The sequence below is a fragment of the Trichomycterus rosablanca genome, chromosome 2 (genome assembly GCF_030014385.1).
Source record: "Trichomycterus rosablanca isolate fTriRos1 chromosome 2, fTriRos1.hap1, whole genome shotgun sequence".
Classification (NCBI taxonomy): Eukaryota; Metazoa; Chordata; class Actinopteri; order Siluriformes; family Trichomycteridae; genus Trichomycterus; species Trichomycterus rosablanca.
Genome location: NC_085989.1, coordinates 11,703,906 through 11,718,556, shown reverse-complemented (window position 1 = coordinate 11,718,556; position 14,651 = coordinate 11,703,906). Strand labels below are relative to the sequence as shown.

The 14,651-nt window shown below is 41.5% G+C and overlaps 1 protein-coding gene across 3 annotated transcripts in view; it reads left to right on the top strand.

Annotated features, from left to right (window-relative positions):
* Positions 1-7,411: 7,411 nt before the first annotated feature.
* The window catches only part of cgnb (cingulin b), a 70,108-nt gene continuing 62,868 nt past the window's right edge, over positions 7,412-14,651 (top strand). For all 3 annotated transcript variants that reach the window (XM_063011213.1, XM_063011205.1, XM_063011220.1), the window contains exon 1: positions 7,412-7,559. The gene's annotated coding sequence lies outside the window, so the exon portion shown is untranslated. The remainder of the gene's footprint in view (positions 7,560-14,651) is intronic.

Sequence of the window (14,651 nt, the reverse complement as noted above, 5' to 3'; positions counted from 1 at the left end):
CTGTTCTCTGTATACTGTTTTAGCCCGCTTTCACCCTGTTCTTCAAAGGTCAGGACCCCCCACAAGTCCACCACAGAGTAGGTATTATTTAGGTGGTGGATCATTCTCAGCACTGCAGTGACAATGACATGGTGGTGGTGTGTTAGTGTGTGTTGTGCTAGTATGAATGGATCAGACACAGCAGCGCTGCTGGAGTTTTTAAATTCTGTGTCCACTCACTGTCCACTCTATTAGACACTCCTACCTAGTTGGTCCACCTTGTAGATGTAAAGTCAGAGACGATCGCTCATCTATTGCTGCTGTTTGAGTTGGTCATCTTCTAGACCTTCATCAGTGGTCAGGGGACGCTGTTGGCTGGATATTTTTTGTTGGTGGACTATTTTCAGTCCAGCAGTGACAGTGAGGTGTTTAAAAATTCCATCAGCGCTGCTGTGTCTTACCCACTCATACCAGCACCATGTCAGTGTCACTGCAGTGCTGAGAATGGTCCACCACCTAAATAATACCTACCCTGTGGGGGTCCTGACCATTGAAGAACAGCATGAAAGGGAGCTAACGAAGCTTGCAGAAAAACAGATGGACTACAGTCAGTAATTGTAGAACTACAAAGTGCTTCTATGTGGTAAGTGGAGCAGATATAATGGACAGCGAGTGTAGAAACAAGGAGGTGGTTTTAATGTTATGGCTGATCAGTGTATGTCATTTGGCATATGACCCACAAAACAGTTTCCACTCCAAATGCACTCAACGGTATCAATGATTGAGGCATGTACTATGTGAAATTATTTTGAAAATCGGACCGATAAATTAGTTATCTTTTCTTCATGTATGTATATATACAGTATATATATATATATATATATATATATATATATATATATATATATATATATATATATATATATATATTGTTTATGCATTTTCTCCCCTTTTTCTCCTGACTTTTTAGCGCATTCAATTGCCCGATTGCATCATGCTTCCTCTCCACCAATGCTGATCCCTGCTCTGATTGAGGAGAACTAAGCTAACCCACGCCCCCTCCGACACATGGGCAGCATGCCGTATGCATCTTATCACCCGCACTTTGACGAGTGCAGTGCAGCTCAGCGTTGTGTACGGAGAGACACACCCTGAGCACTCTTTTCTCATCTCTGTGCAGGCGCCATCAATCAGTAATTGCACCAGTCATGGAAGAGAGACCCCATCCGGCTTAGTCCCGCCCATATCTGAACAACAGGCCAATCGTTGTTCATGTGGCCGCTCAGCCTTAGCCGGCAGGCAGAGCTGAGATTCGATACGATGTATTCGAGATGCCAGCTCTGGTTCCAGCGTTGCTTTAGGGCGAGCGTATGTATTTAAACGAGTTTGACAAGGGCCAAATTGTGATGGCTAGACGACTGGGTTAGAGCATCTCCAAAACTGCAGCTCTTGTGGGGTGTTCCCGGTCCGCAGTGGTCAGTATCTATCAAAAGTGGTCCAAGGAAGGAACAGTGGTAAACCGGCGACAGGGTCATGGGCGGCCAACGCTCATTGATGCATGTGGGGAGCGAAGGCTGGCCCGTGTGGTCCGATCCAACAGACGAGCTACTGTAGCTCAAATTGCTGAAGAAGTTAATGCTGATTCTGATAGAAAGGTGTCAGAATACACAGTGCATCACAGTTTGTTACGTGTGGGGCTGCATAGCCGCAGACCAGTCAGGGTGCCCATGCTGACCCCTGTCCACCGCCGAAAGCACCAACAATGGGGACGTGAGCATCGGAACTGGACCACGGAGCAATGGAGGAAGGTGGCCTGGTCTGATGAATCACGTTTTCTTTTACATCACTTGGATGGCCGGGTGGGATGTGCTGGACAAACAAGTTCAATCCATGGAGGCTCCACCTCGCAACTTACAGGACACCTTCAGCACACCTTCAGGGGGCTAGTGGAGTCCATGTCTCGACGGGTCAGAGCTGTTTTGGCAGCTAAAGGGGGACCAACATAATATTAGGAAGGTGGTCATAATGTTATGCCTGATCGGTGTATGATCGGTGCAGTTTCCACTCCAAATGCACTCAGAGGTATTAAGGACTGAGGCATGTACTATGTGAAATTCATTTGGAAATTGGACCAATAAATTAATTATCTTTTCTAAAATTCTAAAAATTAATTTAATAAAAGCTGCAATTACACCTTTATCTGCAGTATTCAAGTAACAACATAACATTTTTGACATTTAGCAGACACTTTTATCCAAAGCGACGTACAGTACTGTGACAGTATATTGTCTTAGCAATTGAGGGTTAAGGGCCTTGCTCAAGGGCCCAGCAGTGGCAACCTGGCAGTGGTGGGCCTCGAACCAGCGACCTTTCGATTACTAGTCCATTATCCTAACCGCTAGGCTACAACTGCCCTAAATTTTTTACATAAATTGGTAAAACCTTGTATCACAATGGATAGAACAAAAACAAGTTAATAATACTATAAAATCTTATAGTTTAACATTTATGCATTTATTCCAAGACAAATAGAACAAAACCATGTTGTAATTATTGACACCTTTGCGTTTAGTGGTTTGCATTAAAAACGGCAACCTTTTTTTGGTTGGCCATGATGAAAGCTTGATTTTGGGGTCATTGTACCTGGTTAAATGTCTAACCATTCTAGACAAACATCTCAGGTTGTTTCTTAATTATAGACTTAATTATTTCCCAGCAGACAAGCATTTTTATAGCTGTTGCTCTGTTTATGAAGGGCTGCACATTCCTCTCTACTGATGCTGACTTCCACTCCTGACCAAAGAGAGCCGTGACTAACACTCGCCCCCTTCCGACGTGTCCAGTTGCTGACTGCAACTTTTCACCTCACAAGGCGAGTTCATGTGGGGCTCAGTTTCATGCACTGATCCCCATTGTACCTTGTCTCTGTGCAGGTGCGGGCGGCACGGTGGCTAAGCGGGAAGCACTGTCGCCTCACAGCAAAAAGGTCCTGGGTTCAGTCCCCAGGTGGGGCGGTCCGGGTCCTTTCTGTGTGGAGTCTGCATGTTCTTCCCGTTTCTGTGTGGAATTTCCTCCGGGTGCTTCGGTTTCCTCCCACAGTCCAAAGACATACAAGTGAGGTGAATTGGAGATACAAAATTGTCCATGACTGTGTTTGATATAACCTTGAGAACTGATGAACCTTGTGTAATGAGTAACTACCGTTCCTGTCATGAATGTAACCAAAAGTGTAAAACATGACGTTAAAATCCTAATAAACAAACAAACTCTGTGCAGGTGCCATCAATTAGCCAGCAGAGGTCGTAATTGCATCAGTTATGAGAAATCCCCTCTGGCACTCATCCTACAAACCAGCCGATCATTGTTCATGTAGGTGCCCAGCTTCAAACTCATAAGTTCGAGATGTCAGCTCTGGTGTGCTTGCAAATTAAAATGGAAACTCCTAAAATCATACTTTTGGCCCTGAAGTGTGTAAATAAGAGAAGCAATAAACAAATACCAAGCTTTATATATTTGATTAATTACACCTGTTAGCAATTATTTGAGCTGAAATGCATGAATTCAGTAATTGGAAGAGGTGTCCTAATACTTCATTTTATGTACTTACATATTCACTCATTTACACCAGGTGCCAATTTAGAGTTGCCAGTTTACCTTCTGTGTGTTTTTGGAAGGTAGGTAGAAACCTACATGGACAAGGGAGAAACTCCTAAAAGACAGTGATCTAATGCAAGTAGGAATCCAGAACCTTAAGAACTATGTTGCTGTGCTACACTTACACTATGTCAAGCTCAGCATGGGTCCATTGCTAAGGCAGGGGCATTTTATTGCAGGGAAACATGCACATTTACTCACTCACATCTAGGAACAGATTAGAGCAGCCACTACACCTTCTGCATGTTTTTGGGTGATAGGTATGAAACAAAACTCAGAGGAGAAACTTCTCATAGACTGTTATCTGAGGCAGGTTTCCAGAATTTCCATGTTGCTATGAGCCACTGTGCCACTTAGATTTGTCATAAGGACTGTATTAGGGTTGAAAATAGGGTTCCAACTGAAAATGCACCACATACCAACCACCATTAGACAATGGTTAAATGAAAACCAACCACCATTAGTGGTGGTTAACCAATAACCAAGCTTTTCACGACCCACGAAACATTAAAGGTGCCACAAAGGTTAATATTAATATGGCTTTATGTCTTAATAAAAAATGGAAAACAGTTTCTTGTGGCAGTAATGCAAACCAGTGATGTGAACATAAATATCATGAAAGTAACATTCACAAATTGTTGCCACAAAGTTGGAAGCATATTTATTTTTCATAACTAACATACACCGATCAGCCATAACATTAAAACCACCCCCTTGTTTCTACACTCACTGTCCATTTTATCAGCTCCACTTACCATATAGAAGCACTTTGAAGTTCTACGATTATTGACTGTAGTCCATCTATTTCGCTACATACCTTTTTAGCCTGCTGTCACCCTGTTCTTCAATGGTCAGGACCCCCACAGGACCACTACAGAGCAGGTATTATTTGGGTGGTGGATCATTCTCAGCCCTGCAGTGACACTGACATGGTGGTGGTGTGTCAGTGTGTGTTGTGCTGGTATGAGTGGATCAGACACAGCAGCGCTGCTGGAGTTTTTAAATACTGTGTCCACTCACTGTCCACTCTATTAGACACTCCTACCTAGTTGGTCCATCTTGTAGATGTAAAGTCAGAGACAATCGCTCATCTACTGCTGCTGTTTGAGTTGGTCATCTTCTAGGTCTTCATCAGAGGTCATAGGACGCTGCCCATGGGGCGCTGTTGGCTGGATATATTTTTGGTTTGTGGACTATTCTCAGCCCAGCAGTGACAGTGAGGTGTTTAAAAACTCCATCAGTGCTGCTGTCTTATCCACTCATACCAGCACCATGTCAGTGTCACTGCAGTGCTGAGAATGACCCACCACCCAAATAATACCTACTCTGTGGTGGTCCTGACCATTGAAGAACAGCATGAAAGGGGGCTAACAAAGCATGCAGAGAAACAGATGGACTACAGTCAGTAATTGTAGAACTACAACGTGCTAATATACTGGTAAGTGTAGAAACAAGGAGGTGGTTTTAATGTTATGGCTGATCGGTGTATATAATTGACGTATACACTCGTTAGCAGTGTGTGTTAAAACAATAAAACACTAATAAGGTACCATATAGCAAACGCCACTCTGTCCGGCTACTGACCAGTAGAGCTGGGCGGTTCCTGAATCACCCGGGTTAACGATCCGAATCTTCGTACTGAATCAGGAATCACGAGTCTCAATTAGGTCTCAATTAACCCGGATCCTATGAGTCCTCTGACAAAATATAATTATATTATTATTAAAATGCAAATGGTTACAGGCTACTTTAGAACTGTACCACTTAAGGAGTATCATAGCCCCTCCCCATGGTAATTTATTGAAAAACTGTTTGTTTTGGTGCAACCCTTGACCCATTAATATAACCATCGGACTCAAGTGACTCAAGTGACTCAAGTGAACTGAGTGACTCAGATTAACCCGAGTCCATAAAATGAACCGAATTTACCAGCACGACTGACCAGCAGGGATGGACTGGCCATCGGGAGGGTCGGGAGTTTTCCCGGTGGGCCGCTCTGTATGTGGGCCGCTGAGAGAGTGAAAAATACATTCTGTTTTAAATATTCCTGAATAATAATCCTGAAGTGTGCATTGGCCCACCACAGTATCCTCACTGCATGTCCATTGGCCAATCACAGAAATGTCCCTCCCCCAGGATAAACCGTAATCACAAGCACCAGTACAAAAACTATGAATGAGTGCGAGATGGAGAAAGGGTCGAAAAAGCGTAAAGGAGGCGCAGAAAAAGCCCGTGATAAAAAACAGAAAAAGCTGCAAGCAGATGCAGAAAAGTGCAGGAAACTGGACAACCTGTTTGGCAGTGAGGAACTACAGCATATCCAGAGAGCAGAAAAGGAAAAGTTAGAGTTCAGAGCCTCTGCTTCGTTAGTAACGCCGTTTAAGAAGAGACTGTGGGCCCATCTCAAATGTCGCCTATGCCCTACTTAGGGTACTGCCTAACAGTACAAAACATTTCTTTTAACAGTCACTAATGATTAATAAGTAGTTATCTAAGCTACTGTTGGATATCAGGGGCTTTAAACCAGTCGTTTTAAGGACGATTTCTGTAAAAGTTCTATGATGTCATGTCCAACATAGTGCACTACATAGGGCGGTGGATATAATTTGAGATGGTACCATTAGTCTCTGCTGTTCAGAAAAAGTAAACACTATCTTGTCCTCTGTAATACAGAAAGGAAAAATGCAGTTGTTCAGGACATTTTTAGAGTGATTATGTTCATAGCGCACATGGTTAATTTCCCTTGTCAACATATAAAGTATTTATTTCTTTGCTCATCGGAGCAATGCACTAATTTGGAACAAACATGAATCACGTGTGAATAAAAGTGCGAAAAAAGCATATTTACCAGTGTTAAAGGTTTAATGAAAGAAAGGTTTAATTTTATTTCTTGCGGTTTAATGAGACAGGATGGGGAAATCCAATAGAACCATTTAAGAAATTGTAAATTTTATGTGTGTGATAGATGGATAGAACTATTAATCCCAAAGGAAAGTGTTGGAAATATATATATATATATATATATATATTTGTTTGTAGTTATTTTTTTATTATTTTAATTTTTATTATAGTGAGTTATTAACTTTAGTGGTAAGATAGATGAAAACTATTAATATCAATCATCTAACATTTGATTAGGGGGTGATATGTGTGGCGCAATGTGCTTGTAGTGGGCTGGTCAAGAAAAAAGTCCAGGGCTGAATTTTGTTCCCAGTCCAGCCCTGCTGACCAGGTATTAGGTGTAGCACTTACTTCACCAAACGTTTGTATTAGATTGATAGAACCATCTGACCAATAGCATGTGACAAAATATAATTATATTATTATTAAAATGCAAATGGTTACAGGCTACTTTAGAACTGTACCACTTAAGGAGTATCATAGACCTTCCCCATGCTAATTTATTGACTGTTTGTTTTGGTGCCACTGTGGCTGTCTGACCGGGTCAAGTTACCATGGCAATTTGTTGTTGACCATTCTTCTTGAACCCTTGACCCATTAATAGAACCATCGGACTCAAGCGACTCAAGTGAACCGGATCACATTACTGAGTGACTCAGATAAAATGAACCGAATTTACCACCACTACTGACCAGGTATTAGGCGTAGCACTTACTTCACCAAACGTTTGTATTAGAGTGATAGAGCGATTTGACCAATAGCGTGTGTTTGGGGGCGGGAATTCAGACATTCCTGACCAATCAGATGTCTCGAAAGGCAGGCCGATGAAATGGCTGTGTAACGCGAGACGCAACAGGTTGTGACTGTGAGGGATGAGTTGTAATATGACTGCTGACAGTTGGTCTCCACATCCCAGTTTTAATTAGGATACTTTCCAGAAAGCGCATGGTGGAAAAGTGGAATATAAGTGGAATTCGTTTAATTCTGAGCGCTATTTGAAGAGTGGAAAAGCTTTATTTTGACCGGTAAGCTTTCGGGATTCTAATGTTTACTCAGTGCGGTTTGTCACGTCTCTGTTTTCAGCAGCGTTGTAATACCGACCAACAAACCCGATAATATTAATTTACAGCATAATTCACTTTTATTTCTAATATATTTTTTTTATAATATGCGTGTTTGTAATTATAAAAATTATACTAAATGAGCTGTGATGTCTAAGCACCTGTTGCTTTCAAATTGGTTGAGGTTTCTTCTCCGACAATGGAAATGTATCGCTCCAGGCTTCATAGTTTTCATTTCCAATGAAGCCCGTTTTGTTATTTTCTGTTTTTCTGTTATTTTAATTCAAAATTAAGAGAATGGCTTTAATAATGTGCAATTCACCATCTTAAAGGTTTAAAATGTCGATTTAAAACTTGTTTTCGAGCTTCAGTGTGTCCGTGTTTGTTCAGCCCTGAGACTCGTATAGATACTCACCGACCTGCTGGATCAGTGTGACGCAATTTGTGTGTGTGTGTGTGTGTGTGTGTGTGTGTGTGTGTGGGTGTGTGGGTGTGTGGGTGGGTGGGGTCAGGGTCGCGTTGGTGCCACCAGAAGACAATAGACGCAGGCAGAAATACACCCTGGACAGGACACCACTCCACCACCAGATACACTACACTGCCTGGCCAAACAAAAGGTCACACACTCTAATATTTGGTTGGACCGCCTTTAGCTTTGATTACAGCATCGTTTCCACAAGCTTCTGCAATGTCACAACATTCATTTCTGTCCAGAGTTGCATTCATTTTTCCCCAAGATCTTGTACTGATGATGGGAGATTTGGACCACTGCGCAAAGTCTTCTCCAGCACATCCCAAAGATTCTCAATGGGGTTCAGGTCTGGACTCTGTGGTGGCCAATCCATGTGTGAAAATGATGACTCATGCTCCCTGAACCACTCTTTCACAATTTGAGCCCTATGAATCCTGGCATTGTCATCTTGAGATATGCCCGTGCCATCAGGGAAGAAAAAATCCATTGATGGAATAACCTGGTGGTTCAGTATATTCAGGTAGTCAGCTGACCTCATTCTTTGGGCACATAACGTTGCTGAACCTAGACCTGACCAACTGCAGCAACCCCAGATCATAGCACTGCCCCCACAGGCTTGTACGGTAGGCACTAGGCATGATGGGTGCATCACTTCAGCTGCCTCTCTTCTTACCCTGATGTGCCCATCACTCTGAAACAGGATAAATCTGGACTCATCAGACCACATGACCTTCTTCCATTGCTCCAGAGGCCAATCTTTATGCCCCCTTAGCAAATTGAAGCCGGGTTTTTTTTGCCGGTTAGCCTCACTGACAAGTGGTTTCCTTAAGGCTACACAGCTGTTTAGTCCCAATCCCTTGAGTTCCCTTCACATTGTGTGTGTGGAAATGCTCTTACTTTCACTATTAAACATTTCCCTGAGTTCTACTGGAGTTTTTCTACCATTTGATTTCACCAAACGTTTAAGTGATCGCTGATCACGATCATTCAAGATTTTTTTCTGACCACATTCCTTCCTGGAAGATGATGTTTCCCCACTGTCCTTCCACTTTTTAATAATGCGTTGGACAGTTCTTAACCCGATTTTAGTAGTTTCAGCAATCTCCTTAGATGTTTTCTCTGCCCATCCCCATCCGGCTTAAACCCGCCCCTTATCTGAACAACAGGCCAATGGTTGTTCATGTGGCTGCTTATCCTCAGCCGGCAGGCGGAGCCAATATTCGATACGATGTATTCGAGATCTCAGCTCTGGTGAACAGTGTGTGTCTTTATATAATTTATTGCACCTGTTAGCAATTATTTTGGCTGAAACACAAGAGTTCCACAATTTAAAGGGGTGTCCTAATACTTTTGTCCATATAGTGTACTTACATATTCTCTCATTCACACCAAGTGCCAATTTGGAGTAGCCTGTTTACCTTTCGTATGTTTTTGGAATGTAGGCAGAAACCCACATGAACTGATAGTGATATAATGCAAGTAGGAATTCAGGATCTTAAGAACTATGTTGCTGTGCTGCACCTACCCTACTGGGCCCATTGCCAAGGCACGAGCACACCCTATACATTGTGCTGTTTTATTGCAGGGAAACACTCATTTATACACTCACATCTAGAGACATTATAGAGCAGCCAGTACACCCTCTGCATGTTTTTGGGAGGTGGGGACAAAACAGTACTTGGAAGAAAAACTTCTCATAGACTCCCGTGTTGCAATTAACCACTCTGCCACCCAGATTTGTCACAGTCATAAATAGAGATGGACCGATCAGCGTTTTTGAGGCCAATTCCGATCGCCGATCACCTATCAGCGCGATCGGCCGATAGCCGATACCGATCGAGGGCGGGGCTATATGCCACGGCAGGGCAACAAGCAATTTTTAGCGCAAGCAAGACATGAAACATGGTCTAAACTGGTTTATTACCATTTTTAACAAACTCATGTGACACAATTAGCAGTAAATAAACAAAGTAAATCAAACAAATACAGCTGATACTGCAATGATTATATTTAGATCATTAATTAATTTAAAATGAAAAGAGTAAATTAAATAAATGCAGTCAAAATTGCAGTCATTAAACGCAGACTCTGGGTTATTTTAAACGAAAAACTTCAACCATTAAATGTAGATCTTGAAACGAACTCGAATTGTTTATGAACAGTAAATTAAACAGTCAATACTGCAATAATTAAACGTAGCCCTTAATTAAAATGAAAAAAACAGTAAATCAAACAAATATAGTTAAAATACTGCAATCATTAAATTTAGACCATTCATTATTTTAACCATTAAATGTAGATATTGAATTATTTTTAAACGAAAAACAGCAAATTAAACAAATGTTGTCTGCATAGCATTACTGAAATCGTGCAGTTGTCATAGGTCTTGAATTGATTATAGATGAAATATAACAGCAGCTATATAAAATATGGAACATTTGAAATTAAACAACTGGGCCTGTTTTAATGGGGAAAAGTCCCATCTGCCCAACGGACTTCTTCATGTTGAGCTTTAAAGGTATATTTCTTTTCTGCCCACACATGCAGCTGAACACCATAAACTGTTTCTTTAGCCGCTCACGATCGGCTCTCAGGATCAGCTAAATTTGAGAAATATCGGCCAATCACATATTTTGATAAAAAATTGGCCGATACCGATACATAGCCGATTGATCCTTCCATCTCTAGTCATAAGGACTGTTTTGGGGTTGAAAATAGGGTTCCAATCAAAGGATAAGGATAATCTTGGGCAGATGGAATGCCTTTATTTGTCATTTATACATGTAGAGTACAGTGACATTTTTTATTCACATATCCCAGCTTCTTTGGAAGCTTGGGTCAGAACACAGGCGCAGCCATAGTGTTGGCACCTGGATCTGAGAGGGTTTGCTCAAGGGCCCAACATGGGCTGCATGACAGAGCTGGGATTCAAACCCACATCCTTCTTCTTGGTAACTCACAGCTCTACCCACTAGGCTGCCACTGTCCTAATTGATGCACCAAATTCTCTTTAGCCAACCACAGCCGGCTGTGATTGAGCCTGCTGCTTTCAAAAATCACATGTTAGTAGCTGGTCGGGATGCAAAGTAGTAAGGATTTCGTTGTTGTTATCGAGCTGAAATTCCTTTTCATCTTCAGCTTTTTAGACTGCCTTTATTTGTCATATATACATATACAGGTGTACCGTGCAATGGAATTCTTTCTTCACATATCCCAGCTTGTTTGGAAGTGAGTAGGGTCAGCCATTGTATGGCGCCCCTGAAGCAGAGAGGGTTAAGGGGCCTTGCAAGAGTCGGGATTCAAACTCTCAACCTTTCAATTGATAGCCCAAAGCTCTACCCACTAGGCTACCATTGTCCCAAAAGCATGAAGGTTTTGTTACAAAATTGAATGATACTTGGATCTCTTTGTAATTCCCTCCACCTTGACAAAACAGTCCCAAAGCATATTGCTGCAACCACCATGCTTCACTGTGGGTATGATGTTCTTTTGGTGATGGACAGTGTTTTATGGCCAAAAAGGTCAACCTAGGTCTCTTCAGACTTTTTGTTATTTTGGGTTATGATGAGACACCCACGTGATAGTATTGGGAGCGGTGTTCTGACAGGACTTGTGGAAGGATTTAAAACATGAGGAAGACCAAGAATAAGCCGGATTGGCAACATTACAATGAGGATTGCATTATCAGGGACTAGTCTACTGCAAGCAACATGAGACATAAGCTGACTCATCTAGAGATGAGCAGCCAACCATTGCAAAGTGATGACGGTGTGGTGACGAGACTGAGTTTCATATCAACAAGTCTTCATGCTTTATTTAATGATTAACAGCTTAACGTAGTGAACATGGCAGTGCTGTAGAACAGTGAGATGTGCATGAACAATCTGAGCAGAACCAGTTCAATATTCTGAATGTAGATTTTATAGAGTCAATAGTGAACTGTTGATTACATGCGCTACTTTAATGTGCTGGTTGATGTCTTTAACATTAGTGTGGTAATCAGAGTTAATGATGCAAAACATCCCATCATTTTTGTAAACAAAAAAGTAATAATTACGGCTGAATGGCATGCTCCAGGGCCTGTTTCTACTTCTCTGCCGGCAAGACTGACGAGCCACATACTTCTGTTACATTTAGCTGGCATTTATTTGGCACCAATTGGTTACACAACTGCCTGAGGAACTGAGGAATTGTTTTCCTATCAGTCGACCTTCCTCCATTGCTTCAAAAGTGTGCCAGTGTGCCCATAGGTGCTTTTGACAGTGGACAGGAGTTAGCACGGGCACTTACAGCCCCATACAAGTGTTTGGTGCACTTTGAGTTGTGATATATTCACCCCATCACTAGTAAAATTCAAATTATAATCTGATTTTTTTTTTAATTATTATATTCTGTTTTCTTTTTTATATATTTTGTAGATTTTATATCTTAATTCTTATTCTTTCCTACCCCATTGTAATGTCGTTGTGTGATGTTTGTTTGATGTTTGTAATAATTCTAATTGCTGCTGCTACACCGCAATTTCCCTTCGGGGATCAATAAAGTAAATCAATCAATCAATCAATCAATCAATCGAAATCAATCGATTTGAGCCAGAGTACCCTTTCTGTTGGTTTGTCCTCGACTTCATTACCCTTCTGCCATTTGGCATCAATGGGTCTTGGTTGCCCAGCAACCTCTTGATGGTTTGTGGCTCGTCCCTGCTCAGAACACTGTTGGTTGGTACTCACCACATCTATCTGTGAGCTCCCCTTTTGTTTTGGAAAGACTTCAACCCAGTCACCTGGCCATAATGATTTAGCCCATAACAGTTTACTTTGATTTTTATCTCTCACAATATTTTCTGCATTTGACATGTGTACTATGTGTAACTACCATCGGCTCAGCATCTGATATATAACTGACTGTCACATGCAGAGTTGTTACAGAATAAGCATTTCCACGTCAATACCAAATCATCAAATTTCATTTGGCCATATATTGTAGCTTGAGCATTTTTACTGGGCATTAATGCTGCCATGCTATGATGCATTTTGTACCAGTCTTATTAAATGCTGTTTTGACAAATAAACTCATTTTATCTCTTTAAAAATGTTTGAGACTTGTGTATTTGTTTAAAAAATGATCAGCTAATTAGCAGGCTACATACTGTATTGTGACTAATGACCATTGGGATTGTTACCACTGTTTATTACTGTTTTAAAGGGACAGTTAAAAAAAACTGTCAGGAGCTGTACTTGCAACCCAATAGGCAACTGCAAACAGGACATTTCCATAATCTAAATATTTTGCACTTTTGGTCAGGGCTAAGTGTAGTACCGTCAAGTTCTTCCACACCAAACTTGCCCAACTATGCCTGTATGGACATTGCTTTGTACACTGGGGCACAGTCATGCTTGAACAGGAAAGGACCTTCCTCAAACTGTTACCACATACAGTTATCCAAAATGTCTTAGGATTTACCTTACTGGATTTACGGGGCCTAGGCCAAACCCTAAGAATCATCTCCAGAGCATTATCTCTCCTACACCAAATTTTACAGTTCGCATGATACAGTCAGGCAAGTAATGTCCTCCTGGCATTTGCCAAACCCAGATTTATCCATCAGTTGTCATCACTCCACAGAACACTTACTTTTCCACTGCTCCGGAGTCTAGTGTCCATCTGACCCTTGGCATTGTGCTTGGTGGTGTATGCAGGGTTGCATGCAGCTGCTTGACCATGGAAACACCATGAAGCTCCTGGTGGACAGTTTTTTGTTAAAGTTAATGCCAAAGGAGGTTCAGAACTCTGCAGAGCGTTGCTTAGTGACCCTGCTCTGTATTTTTACATGGTCTGTCACCTGATGGCTGAGTTGCTGTGGTTCCTAAACACTTTCACGCTTCAATAATACCATTTACAACTGATCATGGAATATTAATAGAATAGAATAACTTTATTTGTCATATATACACATACAGATGTACAGTACAACAAATTTTTCTGCATATTCCAGCTTGTTTGAAAGCTGGGGTCAGAGCGCAGGGTCAGCCATTGTACAGCACACTTGGCCCAACAGTGGCTGCATGGCAGAGCTGGGATTTGAACTCCTAACCTTTCAATTGATAGCCCAAAGCTCTACCCACTAGGCTACCACTGTCCCTTAAAATATCCAGGAGGGAAGAATTGTGATATCATATGTATATATACATATATATATAATATATAATAATAATATAATATATATATATAATATATATATAATACACTTATCAGCCATAACATTAAAACCACCTCCTTGTTTCTACACGCACTGTCCATTTTATCAGCTCCACTTACCATATAGAAGCACGTTGTAGTTCTACAAGTACTGACTGTAGTCCATCTGTTTCTCTGCATGCTTTGTTAGCCCCCTTTCATGCTGTTCTTCAATGGTCAGGACTCTCCCAGGACCACTACAGAGCAGGTATTATTTAGGTGGTGAATGATTCTCAGCACTGCAGTGACACTGACGTGGTGATGGTGTGTTAGTGTGTGTTGTGCTGGTATGAGTGGATCAGACACAGCAGCGCTGCTGGAGTTTTTAAATACCGTGTCCACTCACT